The sequence below is a fragment of the Gossypium arboreum genome, chromosome 3, assembly GCF_025698485.1.
Source record: "Gossypium arboreum isolate Shixiya-1 chromosome 3, ASM2569848v2, whole genome shotgun sequence".
Classification (NCBI taxonomy): domain Eukaryota; kingdom Viridiplantae; phylum Streptophyta; class Magnoliopsida; order Malvales; family Malvaceae; genus Gossypium; species Gossypium arboreum.
This window is the reverse complement of record NC_069072.1, coordinates 100114922-100130742: the sequence shown is the minus strand read 5'-3', so window position 1 is coordinate 100130742 and position 15821 is coordinate 100114922. Positions and strand designations below refer to the sequence as shown.

The 15821-nt window shown below is 35.1% G+C and overlaps 1 long non-coding RNA gene across 1 annotated transcript in view; it reads left to right on the top strand.

Annotated features, from left to right (window-relative positions):
* The window catches only part of LOC128290078 (uncharacterized), a 61185-nt gene extending 45644 nt beyond the window's left edge, over positions 1-15541 (top strand). The window contains exons 2-3 of the long non-coding RNA XR_008279718.1: positions 14432-14517; positions 15329-15541. This is a non-coding gene — a long non-coding RNA (uncharacterized LOC128290078). The remainder of the gene's footprint in view (positions 1-14431; positions 14518-15328) is intronic.
* The last annotated feature ends 280 nt before the right edge of the window (positions 15542-15821 follow it).

The following is a 15821-nucleotide window of genomic DNA, read 5'->3' as shown; positions in this document are numbered from 1 at the left end:
GATCGGGATCCATTACTATAAATAAACACATTTTCAATTGTCAGAAATCACCACACTATCAAATAATCACATAATGGCATGTATAGCTAGACCCAAACGTATTACGGTAGTCCTAGAATCGACTAAATCGTAGCTCTGATACCAATAAAATTGTAACACCCAGAACCTGAGACCGTTGCCGGAGTCGAACACGAGGTGCTAACAGACTTAATTCATTTATTTTCACAGTCCATTTTAAAAATTTCCAGACAAGCTGGCTAACTGCGTCACTTTCACCTTAAAAATCATATCTTGAGTTAAAAAACTCGAAAACCAGTTTCGTAAATTTTACCTGAAACTAGACTCATATATCCATCTACAAATTGTTTTCTAGAATTTTTGGTCGATCCAATTAGTACAGTTTATTAGTTAAAGTCTCCCCTGTTTCGGGGTTTCCACTACTCTGACCTTCATCCAGTACGACTTAGATATCTCCTTGTACAGGGATTCAATACTTATGTCGTTTGTTTCTAAAGAAACTAGACTCGAAAAGGAATCTGTACATATAGGCCATGACTTCTAATTATCTTTGGTTAATTTATAGTGAATTTCCAAAGTCAGAACAGGGGATCCAGAAATCGCTTTGGCCCTGTTTCACGAAAACTTAAGCATCTCATAAAATACGGCTCATATGATCGTTTCGTTACTTTCATATGAAAATAGATTCATCAAGGTTCGATTACATAATTTATTCACTATTTAATTCGATTCCTTCTAGTTTTAGTGATTTTTCAAATCCACACTACTGCTGCTGTCAGCATCTGTTTTTAAGGTAAACTTTACCTATTTCATGGTTTTCCATGAATCAACTAGAATTTGTCATACAAAGCACCAAAATGATCATGATTAACCATTCCTATGGCTAATCGTTACCAAACATTTCCATACCTCTCAATGAACAACATACAAAACGATTATAATGCTATGCTCAAAGTATATATAAGCCATTTTCGCATGGCTATCCAAATTTATACAAAGCCAAAGGGTACATGACCAACAACAAAAAGGGTAGTCCTATACATGCCATTTTCAGAGTTCAACCAAAAGTGTACCAAAAGGGCTTTGATACTGTGGACGACTTCGACTTCGACAATCCCGAGTCCGATAGCTGACGAACCAAAATCTATAAAACAGAGATTCAAACAATGGAGTAAGCATTTAATGCTTAGTAAGTTTTGAGCAATGAAATTCGGCACAACTGAAGTATAGCATTCATATAACTAAACGGATAATTTCATATACACATATTCTCAAAACTCAGTCTTACTTCACATTTCCAACCCTTATATTCACACATAAGGGATCAACTTAACCAAAGGCCAGAAGCTCATTAATTGTCTGAGCGAATAATATTTAAAAGGAATCAACTACTCCCATGCATATACGAAACGTACCTCATCGTTGGGATTTTACGAGCGTATTAATTGAAATTATTACAGCAAGATCGCTCATTCCCAAACCAAGTACCTTCGGAATTTAGCCCGATATAGCTACTTGCTCAAATGCCTTCGGGACTTAGCCCGGTTATAGTAACTCGCACAAATGCCTTTGGGACTTAGCCCGGTTATAGTAACTCGTACAAATGCCTTCGGGACTTAGCCCGGTTATAGTAACTCGCACAAATGCCTTCGGGACTTAGCCCGGATATAGTAACTCGCACAAATGCCTTCGGGCTTAGCCCGGAATTAGTCACTAGCACAAATGCCTTCGGGACTTAGCCCGGTTATCATCCGAATATCCATGCACATATCTAAAAATCATGACACATCTATATTTCATTTTCATAACTAGAATTCAAACACAAGTCACTTATCAAGCATTATCATTCTCGGCTCAATAGTTACATACAAAGAGCATGATTTTGATTTACTTAAAACATGATCTAATCGAATCATAATCTAAGATCCATTACTCAAAAACTTACCTCGGATGTTGTCGAATGATTTCGGCGGCTATTCGATCACGTTTTCCTTTCCCTTATCCAACTTTGGTCCTCTAAGCTCTTGAGCTAATTCAAACAAATTTAACTTATTAAAGTCTCATTATGCTAGCTTATGGCCGAATATGACAAGGAGTTTGATAGGTCATATGGCCACCTTTAGCTCAAATACAAAATGGTCATACGCATTTTTAATCACATTGAGCAATTTAATACAATTAATCTAACATTTCCTCATGTGCACCTTTATGACCGAATACACACATCATTAACCTAATATCAATTAACTAAGCACTTTAACAAATTCTCCTTGAGTCGATTATCTAAGTCAAGATAGATTCATCATTATGCTCGCCTATAACCGAATACATGCAACACCAATCTATCTCATGTGGCGAATATGCATGTCTATGTTGAGGCCAATTATATGCTTAATACTTCCTACAAATATGGTTACTTGTATTGACTACATACCATTTTGTTTCAAGTTCAAAACTCGGCTAATACACATATATACACTAGTAATCAAATACTAACATTTGCACTTCACCTTACTACCATTTTTCATCCAAATAACATGAATCAACAACCATATTTCTCTTCTACTTCCTACCATGGCCGAATGCATCAAGACACCATACCATTTCAATTTTGGTCATGGGTTAAACAAAGAACTTAATGTCTAACTCAAAAATGCTAAAAAGAAAATCCAAGAGTCATCAATCCACCATCACATGTATCATTACAAAGCTTCACATTTAGCATGCAAATGACATCAACACAAATCCACCTTAGCGAAACTTAACTCATCTTCATGCCTCATCACCACAACATCAAACACCAACCAAGAAGACAACACCCATGGCGAATATCATCTCCATCACATAGCAAAGATTTAAACCATGGGCTAGGTAGAACTCAAGCTAACAACTAAAAACATGCATGAATCTCATGGAACAACATCAAACATACCTCCTCCTAAACACCAACCAACCGAACATGAAGCAAGAAAATCCTCTTCTTCTTCCTTCCTCAAGTCACGGCAATGGAGGAGTAGCCTAGCTCATTTTTTTTTCTCTTTCTCCTCCTACTAACCACTATTATTTTATTACCCATGCTCCTTATTTTATCATTCCTCCCATAAAACACTAACATAACATGTTTATGACATGTTTTACCCATCACATTTTGGCCACGCTCATTGTCATGGCCGGCCACTACCAATTAAGTGGGGAAATTGACATGCAAGTCCACCCTTTTTAATTACATGCACTAATAGATCCTTATAGATTAACCTATCACATTTCACAAGTGTCACACATAAGTCCTATTAACTAAATTCACATGCAATTAACTAAATCGAAGCTTAAAACTTTCACACATTCATAGTCACATATTTTAGACAATAATTATCATATTCAAATAATTTGGTGACTCGGTTTAGCGGTCCCGAAACCGCTTTCTGACTAGGGTCACTTTAGGGCTGTCACACCTATAGGTAAAATAACTGTAATACCCCTGTAAGGTAAAATGACTGATTTTTCCTACGATGTGTATGACTGTATTTGAGCATGCAACATTATATGTATGTTGCATCCATGTAAAATACTATGATACGATGCATGACATATTGCAGAGGTTGGGATTGTTATTTTGGAGCAAGTGTACTGTACTGATATGGTCGCACGGGTCGCCCAAGACGACTATGGACCTACTGATGGCTTTAAGCTTATTATTGGCAGCTCTGCTGCAATTACTGATTAGTGCTGCAACTGGTGCTATATTTGGAGTGTAAGGATGGGTGGGTCAATTTTATCCCCATATAGAGTGTAGGGCTGGACGGAGTGGAGTGTAGAGGATGGATGGGTAGGATTTTCTGTTTGCATTCTGCACTGATTATTGTTACTGCATTGATCATACTTACTGCACTAATTACTGCCACTGCTATTGTTTCTATAATGGGCCAAGGGCCTAACTGATATTGAATTGTTACTGATATGGGCTTAGGCCAGACTGTGTTGTTCATTGTTGTTTATTAGTGCAATTACACACTGAATTTTCGTAAAATCACCCATCTATCTAACCGTGCAAGTAATCCTTAGGAGGATCGGTGCAGCGAGGGACTCAAAGGTGGCCACACGACCGCTCATGCTTTCATATTTGGTTTTAATTATAAGTGATTTAAATTTTGGGGTATTTTACTGTAATTATGGCCTTTATGGATTTTAAATTTTACTTGCTTTGGTTTATAACTGCTAGTGCTAGGAAAACACGAGTTTTCAAAATAAGCAATGTTTTTACAAAGTGAACGGCAAGTACGCAACTGTTTTAAAAAGCTTCTGCTATAAAATGATATCTTAAAAATGAATAACATTTTAAAATATAATAAGGATGTTTTAATATGAATAACTTTCGGCAAACAATTTTCAACCTAAACAAACGTCATAAAGATCACACAAAGATTATTAAATAGAGATGGGTTTCTCCACAATATCTCGCTTTACGAAAAACACTTCAATGTGACGTTGCTAGATTTGACTATAACGTCTGGCCGGGTTTGGGGTGTTACAATCTCTCAGGAGTGATACAACGCATTTGAAACATTCTATTGACGTACAAAATAATTCATCAAACACTCAGATTGTATTCTCAAGCCCAAACTTAGCTCTCTCAAGATCATCATCAACTGTAGCTCTAAACTATTCAGCCTTATATTTTTAGATTTTATCAACAGGTGGCTTACTTGAATGTAAAGGTTCCAAACCTTAAGGAGTTACGAGAATCGGTTGGGCAATAGGTGGGGGTAGAGGTTGCTGAGCAGCCAGATTCGTTCAAACAAACTCAGCGAACCATTCGTTCATCATTTGGAAGAAGGCTTCCTTGGCCTCTCCTCCCTGACTCCCAGATACAGGCCTTGACTTAGATTGTGCTACTCCATGAACGGAGGCTAGCACATTACTTTCAACATCAATGGCCACTGCTCGATTGGGATCCATTACTATATGAAAACATGATTTAAAACTGTCATTAGAAATCACACTATCACAGGTTATATATGGCATGTATAGTTAGACTCACATACGTTATGTTAGTTCAAGAATCGACTAAGCCGTAGCTCTGATACCAATAAGCGTAACACCTTTAACTCGTATTCATTGCCAGAATAGGGTTACAGAGCATTACCTGACTTATTACTTAAACAAACATACATTTTTCATTTCCACATAAAAATTATTCACTATCAATCATACAGTCTTTAATACGAGCCTACGAGGCCCAAAACATGCATTAGAAATGGTTCGGGACTACATCGATAACTTAAGAAAAATTATGGAAAACTTAGAAAATTTTCAAAATACAGGGGACACATGCCCGTGTGGCCAGGCCGTGTGTCTTACACGGCCAAATACATGGCCATGTCACATACTATACGGTCATTCGAAATGGGATCACATGGCCATGTCCCATCCTGTGTCTGATCCCGTATAACTCTCTGACTTGGGTCACACAGCCAACCACATGCCCGTGTGACTAGCTTGTGTACCCTTTGAAATGGCTTCACATGCCCATCTACTAGGCCGTGTGCTAGGCTGTGCCAAAATTGTAGGGTATACTGACTTATGCCACACAGCCAATTTAAAAGCCCGTGTGCAGCATATTGAATTGATTTCTAATTAAACATCAGGGGACACATGGTCGTGTCGCCTGACCCTGTATCACACATGGCTGAGACACACGCCCGTGTCCCTGCCTGTGTGGAAAAAGAAAGGCTATTTTCCAAGCTATCTTTCTCACCCAAACTTGCATTCACCTACACAAACCAAATTGCATATGACCATATCTTCAAATGGCATTTAAACTTATCTAAACCAAGTTCAATTCATGCCATATCAATACCATCAATCACAGGACACATAATTATCATAATTAGCCATTCAATTTCATACCAATCTTACATTAACAAATCACCTATATGGTCACTTTCAATTATGCATTATTTTACCTAAAACCACAAGCATACAAACTCATATTTCAACTATTTGATACTCAAAACACCAATCCACAAACAAGCATTCACATGGAAATTACCAACCACCTAACAAAAGACCATTTACACATATGTACATAACCAAATATACCAAAATAAGTCGAACCATCTGTTTAAACATATAAGCAAAAAAAAATCATTTGCAGGCCAAATCAATTGGCTAAATTCATTATAAAAATATAAACCATGTTAACCACAAATACCTATACATGCCATATAACCAAATACACAATTTCAAAAGTACCAAAATGACAGCAAGATGGTGTGATGAGATCTGGGACGACTTCAAATCTGAGCAGGCTTCGAAAAACACTATAAAACATGGAAAAATAAACAAAGTAAGCTATAAAGCTTAGTAAGCTCGTATAGTTAATAAGTAAAGCTTACCATTCATTCACCATTAAAGTAATATAAACATAATATACTACAAAACCATTTAATCGCAAAATTAACATTTATTCATTCACATAATTAATCATGAACTCATAAATTTCATGGATTCAATGCTCATATGATTTCCGTACATACCTGTACTGATACATATCTATCTCTCACCATTTTATATCTTCGATATACCAGTTGAACCATTTGGAATAATATTAGAACCATTTTATATCTCCGAAGCCATCACAATCTCATATCTCATATAATGTTCACTTACGAGCTATCAACGGGTCTGCTCACACAAGTTGACAGTCAAGACGTAGCTACATGGTGCTGCTCACACAAGCTGACAAGAATATGCAACACATGCCAAAAACTTTAACGTACAAACCAGCACCCAAACATAATAACCCTTAATGACATGTCATTTGTATCCTATCTATTCTGAAGGTTCAATCGGGATTTAACATTACAGAATCTTCGTCAAACATTTTCGTAAGATCGTGCTCACAATTAAGTCAATAATAAAGCATTTAAAACACAATTATATTAATGCTTATTAACATACAAACTTACCTTGGATTAATACGGAGAGAAACAAGCTATCAATCAACTATCTTGTTTTTCCCCTAATCTAATTCCGAACTTCACTTTTCTTGATCTATATATAATCAAATTTAACTTATCTAATTATCATTCTATTCAATTTAACCCAAAAATTATATTATGGAAAAATTACACTTTTTCCTCTAATAGTTTAACATCTTTACAATTTAGTCCCTAGCTCATAAAAATACAAATTCATGCAATTAAGTCCACATCAATGCTAGCCGAATTTCACCTATACTCATAGCAACCCATATTTTTCATTATTTCACACATTTCACCATAAATTTTACACATTTTACAAATAAATCCCTAATTGACAATGTTATTAAAAATCACTTAACAAATGTTGTTTATCTAACAACATCCATTCATTTTCTATCATCAAACATCAAAATAAACACATATTCATCAATGGTAAAACCCTAAACCTTTAACAATTTTGCAAATTAGTCCCTAGGCTAGCTAGATTAAGGTACAACGACTCCGAAAACATAGAAATCATTAAAAACTGAGCAAAAATACACTTACATGCAAGGAGTCTATAGCTGAACCTTCAATAGCTCAAAAATGGTGTATTTTCTTCCTTACTTTTGGCTAGGTGAAGAAGATGGACAAAAATGTGGTTTTGTTTTACTTAATTAATCTTTATTAATTAATTTACTATAATAACCTTATTAATAATTTAAAATTCACCTATTTAATGTCCATCTTTGGCCACACATACTATTAATGGTCTAATTACAACATAAGGACCTCCATTTTAAGGTTCCATAGCTATTAGACACCTTTAACTAATAGAACTCAACTTCTACACGATTTAGTCCTTTTTATCAAATTGAGCATGCAAACAATTAAATCTTACTATCATTCTATAGACCTTAAAATAATAATAAAATAATTATTTTGACCTCAGATTTGTGGTCCCAAAATCACTATTCTGATTTGACTAAAAATGGGTTGTTATAGTCCTACCGTTTGCAACATCTGAAACATCACCGATTTTAGCTCAAACTACTAAGATTTTTTGTGTAGTCTGACTATCCTTGTGTTCAAAAAATCCAGAATTGGTACTACATGCTCATGAATAGGCCTGTCTCAATCATCTATTACACGAGGAATGTCAACATCCTATCCATTAGGATGAAATGGATCTTCCATACCTGGATCATTTCCAATCCTAGCCATATCTCGCAGTTCTATTCTCTTTCTTTGCAAAGTTCTTTCGAACTCTGGGTCAAAAGGATATTCTTTATTAACATGAATGCCTCTTCTCATAGACTGATAGTAAACTAGAATAATTAAAGACAACTAAGTTAGATAAAACAAATGGAACTAGATAAGCAATAACAAAACCAAATTTCACCAAATTGTCAATCTCCGGTATTGGTACCAAAAACTTGTCGTGTGTGAATATAATATGCGAAATGTGCAAGTATAAATGTTGAATTGAGTAATATAATGATAAGTAAGATCATCTTCATGGGATTAACTTGGTCACATTGCTGCTATGAAGTATGTGAATTATACAAAGGCAAAACAATGACAGAAATGCAAGGGTAATCAAAATAATGATGATCTGTGCAATCTGTAAACAAGCAAATATTTAAAAATATGTTATGGTAAAGATACTGAGACAAAAGTAAGAAGGTCTACGCTGTTGATTGGAAGGTTGGGATTACTAGGAATCTACCCTTATAAACCAATAATGCCTTGACAAATTCTTAATCAACTTACTGCTCATAATGGATTTAAAATGGTCTACTTCTTTTGAGAGCAAGACCTCAGGATACCTTACCTAAGGAAATATATGTCTATAGACCTCAGATGTGATTCCTAGTATTGATTAATCTTCACTCTGTACGAACGTTTCTCTAAATTTAGAGACTGTAATGGGCATTCTATTGAACACCCATTCGTATCAATCAATTGTTGTCCAACTAACCTAACCTTTTCATAATTGAGTTATATTTATAAGAATATTACGCCTTCATCTATGTCTAGAGATTGCATGCATTCAATTCAAAAGAATAAATTGAATGAAACTGTAAATTAGGTCAAATATAAGCTTCAACATTAATGGAAAATTCAAGTATCATCCAATAATCCCAACCTGATGAGATTTAACTCATGGGTTGTTTAATCAAATCAGAATTCAAAATATCATTCAACATCTTCAACAATTAATTTTGCAAAGAAGTAATTTAAGAAAATAAAGGCAGAACTTCAGGAAGCTTTAATCGATCCAACCCTCAACTCTGGTGGCGCAATGTCTTTCAAATACCAGGTTGATTGCCTTCTTCTTCTCCCTCGAGTTCTGGTCTACCGCTCAGCCTCTACTACTCCCCTAGTTCTTTTCCTTATGATCTTTCCCCCAAAAAAATATCTAAAAGAAAAGTCTCTCCCTTCTATCTCTTCTCCTCACTTTTTATAAGATAGATCCCCCTCTCAGCCCATAATTTTTTCTCTCTCTATTTCAAGTAGATCTTTCTAGTACAATTACAGTTGACTAAGAGTGGCACGAATTGAATGCTGACTCAGTGTCTTCTTAGAATTTCCATGCCATTAATGTCGGCAATCCATCCAACCTTTTACCATTACAAAACTTCACTCCTTCATTTCTTTTCCTCATTCTACACCTGCTATTCAAACACAAACAAATCCCTTCCACCCACAAGTAAAAGTAACATAATAACATTTAAGCACAATCCAAGCTTTATGATTCAATGTTTTAAAAATATACTAATATAATATCCTAAAATACACTAACTTCACCTAAATACAAGCAATTAACCAAGTCTAAAATCCTGAAATGTAACTCTTTTCAAGAGTTATCACACCACAGAATCTTTCAAGATCACACAAAAGTGTTCTCATATATTGTATTACAAGGGCCAAATTTCTTGACATCATGTCATCAACGGTTCAAACCCTCATCCTTAAATAAACGTCTTTCCTTGAATTTCTAAAAAGTATTTTTTAATATTTTGATTCCAAAAATTTGAAGGGTTTGAAATCGTTGATGATTCTAGATAGCTAGTTCTCCTAGATTTTTGTGGAGGTATTTTCGATGGATTTTCTATCTAGGAACTAAAAAAATTTCAAGAAATATATCTAATGGAACAATAGAAATAAGTTGAGAACCCATAACCACGGTTACTTTCTTTGGATTCCATGAAAAACTCTTTGTTGTAGTTCCTCAGATGTTTCTCTTTCGTTTCTACACAAAGTAGAAAAGAAGATTGCAAAAGTAGGGTGTGTTACAGTCCGATTTTAGCTAAAGCTGAATAGTCATTCTGGGACCACAAATCTGAGGTCATAAAATTATTTTAATATTATTTTTGGTGTTTATAGCATGTGAATATATGTGTGAAAGTTTTGTGAGCTAATTTTATCGTTTAATAGCTCAATTTGAGAAAAAAGATTAAATCGCGTAAAATGCAAAAGTTGCATTCCACTTGTTAAAAGTGCTGAATTGCCATGGCTTATTAAATGTGAAGTTCTTATGTTGATATTAGACCATTGATTGTGATAATGGACATTTATGGACATCCATTATAAGATATTAATGTTTATTCATTAAGGTTAAAATGGTAATTAGTAAGTTATTATTAATTAAAACAAAGTTAAAATATCATCATCTTTCATCCTTGTTAATCGAATTTGAGAGAGAAAAGAATCCATTTTAGGGATTTGATATTTGGCTAACATAACCTTTGATTAAGGTATGTTCTTTGCACAGTTTTTGATGATTTCTATGTTTTTAGGATCGTTGCGTCAAGTACTAGCTAGCACGTGCCTTAATTTGAGTTTGATGGTGATTTTGTAAAACACCATTAATGATATCTTGAGCATTTGAATGTTTGATGATGGAAAATGAGTATTTATTGATAGATTATCATGTTCTGTAAAGTGATTTTTGGTGAAATTGTATGAAAGGGATTAATTTGTGAAAATGTTAAAATGTGAGGTTAAATGTGTGAATAAATGAAAGTTTAAGGCTACTAGAGGTCCCTATAAAATTCAGCAAGCAATTGTTTAAATTGAATTATGTGAATTTTGTATATTTATGAAATAGGGACTAAAATGTAAGAAATTTGAAAGTTTAGGGCCAAAATGTAAAAAACCAAAATATGTGTTTGTGGACTAAATTGAATAATTATGTGATTAAATGAGTTAATTTTGAATTTATATAGATCGAGAAAGAAAGGGATCGGATTTAGATAGGGGAAAATCGAAGGTTATCAAGTAATCGATTCAATTCGTCAATTCCAAGTACGAGGTAAGTTTGTACGTGATAAACATTGTTATAATTATGTTTTTAATGCTTTAATAATGCATAAATTGTATATGTATATATGACTACGATTGCATACGATGACAAATTGACTATGTTTGGCATTTAGTGTGCGTTTCGAGATAGCTTCGGCTATGTATATATAATACTCATTGTGCGAGTTGGAAAAGCTTCGACTATATGTGGCATTAGGTGTGCAATATCGAGATAGCTTCAGCTATGTATATATAGTACTCATTGTACGAGTTGGAAGCACTTTGGCTATATGTGGCATTAAGTGTGCAATATCGAGATAGCTTCAGTTTAATGTGATGGCACTAAGTGTGCGATATCTTTATAGCTTCGACTCATCATTTATGCAATAGGTGTGCGAGTTCTTAGAGCATTGAAAGATTTCTGCATGATTTAATGTATTGAACAAAGAGGTGAGAATGAAATAAATAAATACAGGAAAGTACGTACGATACCTATGTGGTAGTTAATACTATACGTATGAAGCTTGATGAATTTGTATATACATGATAAATGGTTATAGATTATAATTGAATGATGTTATGAGAACTACTAAGTGTCTATTACTTGATGATTTGTATATTATAAACTATTGAGTATTTTGGTACGAACTTACTAAGCTATGAAGCTTACTGTGTAACGCCTCAATTTTTAGGTTTTCTGTGTTTCTGTGATTGGTGTAATCATGGCAGAGAGGAAGCTACTTGGGAGCCAGAAGTGGCGATGCGTCAACAATATCCTTATCTGTTTGATTCAGGTAAAATTTTGAGGACGAAATTTCTTTAAGGAGGGTAGAGTTGTAACGCCTCAATTTTCGGGTTTTCTGTGTTCTTGTGATTTTTAAAATTTGTGTGTGTTCTGGTTGGTTAAAATATATATTTTAGTAGGTTAGTGGGCCTTTGGAAGGCCCAAACTTAAGTTAAATCCGTGGTAGACTTCGAAATTTTAATTTTATGAACAGGTGATGCAATTGGCGTTTGGGCTTTTAAGAGTAGAGGGGTAAAAGATGACACAAAAATGAGTATGGTGTAGTGGCAAGGTGGCGCCACTTAGGGGACAAGGAAGTGACGCCATAGAGGAAGCAAGGGGTCCAAGGTTCAAGTCTTGGCTCTTGCAATATATTTTGGTTTTTCTTTTCAATAAATCTGGAAGCAAGTAGGTGCGCTTTAAACTTTAATGTGTTGGATTTATGACACAAATGAGTTGATGGCCTAGTGGTGGTGGCGTGAGTTGGCATGTGAGAGAACTTTGGTTCGAATCCCTTGGCACGCAAAGGTTGATTATTTTACTATGTTGGGACGGCAAAAGTTGGTGTTGGTTTTAAACTCTGGTGATGGAGGGATCCCACATCGGGAAGCTAACATAAGAGTAGATGGAGAGCTGGCTTTAAATAGAGCAAACCATGAGGAGAGTAGGCATACCCTTCTTGGCTGATCCCTTTCGTTTTGTGACGTGCTCGTTTGGGGTGGGCGTCAACTAAGAGTGTTTGGAGCGCGGATTAACTGTAGTCTCCTAAGAGGTGTGTATTTCTCATTACTCTAGCAGTAGGACGGCTATTTCGAGCCGCAATGGGCTGAAATGGGCCATGTGGTCCCAATGGGTCCGTAGGCCCAAGTGGATAAGTTGTAGAATTACCAAAATACCCTTGGTTTATAAAATTACCAAAATACCCCTGGTTTGTACAATTACCAAAATACCCCTAGTTTGTAAAATTACCAAAATACCCCTAATTTGTGAAATTACTGAAATACCCTCTACCTGTAAAATTACTGAAATACCCTCGACTTGTAAAATTACCAAGGTACCATCGATTTATAGAATTACCGTTTTACTCTCGATTTACAAAATTACAAAAATACCCTTGTGAGGTAGAATTACCAAAATACTCCTGTAGGGTAGGACTACTGATTTACCCCTGGAGGGTAAAAAGACTATTTTGTCCCTTGTGCATAAATGACTAACTTGTGTGATGATTGGGTTAGTTGACGTGGATTTATGTTAGTTATCGTTAATTCGTAAGTCTAATGTGTTAGTGATTGATTGTAGGATTATCGCGTGGGAGATATCGTCATCAATCATCATCAACCAGGTGTGTAAATGACACCCTCCCTTAGACTGAATCGGTAAAAGTCGAAATACCGAAACGTTGGTATTTTGTGAACTCGTGAGCGTGTGAGTGTAATATCCTGATTTTGGGCCTAGTCGAAATAGTGGTTTCGTGACCACAAAATCCGATATAGAAATAATTATTTTATGATTATTTTAAGGTCTATGATATGATTGCATGATTGTGTGAAAATTTCGTGAAGAAATTTTATGCATAAAGTGCTTAATTTGAAATTTGGGACTAAATTGAATAAATTGCAAAACTTGTGTTCTAGAAGTATTTTGCATAAAATTGAATTAGATTATTAATTAGAGGTCCTTAAAGAGTAATTTTACCAATTTCTAAGTCTATGGACAAAAATTGGACATGGATCAATTTTGGAAAGTTTAGTAGTAAGGGCATTTTGGTCATTTAGGGGTAAAATGAATTAAAATACAAAATTAAAAGCCAATTTTGCTCATCTTCAACCCCATGGCCGAATATAGCAAGGAGAAACCATGGCTAGGGTTTTCAAGCTTCCAAGCTCGATTGTAAGTCCGTTCTAGCCTCGTTTTTAATGATTTTTACGTTTTTGGAGTCCCGGTAGCTCGATTTAGCTTATGCTAGCAATAATTTAACCTAGGGTTTATATTTGGAAAAATACCCATAGGTGAAATTTGTGTATTTTGGTGTTTTATGATAGAATATGAAGTTTTAAATTATGTTAGACAACTTGTGCTACTCGGTTTTAAGTGAAAACGAGCAAAAGGGCTTAATCGGTAAAAATACCTAATAGTCATAAGTACATGTTAGAGTGAGAATTTGATGTTGCCATAGAAGGGAAAAATGATCAGCATGTCATAAAACATAAGAAAATAGGCTGAATTTTTAATTTACGAGCTTTGGGGCAAAAGTGTAAATATGCAAAAGTTTAGGGGCAAAATTGTAATTTTTCCAAAATATGATTTTGGGTCAATTTGAATAATGTGAGTCCTAATTAGACTATATTTTAAATGATAGAGCAAGGAAAACTGAAATTCGGGCTAAAATGGGGAAAATACCAAGTGGTGGACGAAATGGTAAAAATAGCCATTTTCGCATACGAGGTAAGTTCATATGTAAATGTTGGTAACATAGTTATTATTTTAAATGTTTTAATGTTTTTTAAATGATATGATAATTATTATGAAATATTATACTTGTGATAATTGTTTGATAATATGTCAAATTATGTGATATACTTGGAAAATATGAAATACTACCGAGTATCGGATCGGCATTCCGTAGAAGATGGTTGAGACACATGATTGGGAAAAAGGTCCGTTGAACCTTTGGAATGGATTAGGATACAAGTGACATGTCACTGGGATATTTGGGCATCCGAACTCGTTGAGTTGAGTCCGAGTTCACTTATGGATCGAGCGTCCGAACTCGTTGAGTTGAGTCCGAGTTCGTGAGATGTAACTAGGCATCCGAACTCGTTGAGTTGAGTCCGAGTTCACTTATGGATGCGAACGCCCGAGCTCGTTGAGTTGAGTCCGAGTTCACTTATGGGCGGGTTACATGGTAGCTTGGCTACATATGTGGCACTTATGTGCAAACTTTCCATGTATCCGAATTATATTCGATGTGTTCAACGGGTAAAGTTCTACTCAAATGGAGGAATACTCAAGATGAAAGGGACGTATTGGTAAGTGTTGTGAAATGGATAATTTGAACAGGTATGTACTTAACCCTCGGGTTGAAAACTCGATATAACAACAATATGGTAAGATGATAAATGAAAAGGTGATATGAATGTCTTGGTGATGATTATGCAAATGATGTTTTATGTTTGCTTATATGGTTATGTTACTTGCTATTTGCATGTGAGCTTACTAAGCATTTATGCTTACTCCTCCTTTTCATTCCTTGTAGTGTTGACAAGCCAGCTCGGAAATCGGAAGCGGTCGGAGGCACGCTCACACTATCCGTATACCATCTTGGCATAATGGCTTGTATATTTTGAGTATGGCATGTATAGCATTATAATCATTTTGTATATATGGTCTTATGATATGGTTATTGAGTGGTATGGAAATAGAAATGCTTGGTAATGATTAGCCATTGGAATGGCTAATCATGATCAAATTTGGTATTATGTATGTCAAATTGCTAGCTAATCCATGGAAACCATGAAATAGGTAAAATTTACCATAAAATAGATTCAGACAGCAGCAGTGACGTGAGTTTAAAAAATCACTAAAAATATTAGAAATGGAATTAAATAATGAATAAGTTATGGAATCGAAGCTTGATGAGTCTATTTTCATATGGAATAAGCGAAACAGGTATATGAGCTATATTTTATGAGATGTTTAAATTTTTGTGAAACAGGGCTAGAGCGATTTCTGGATCCCCTGTTCTGACT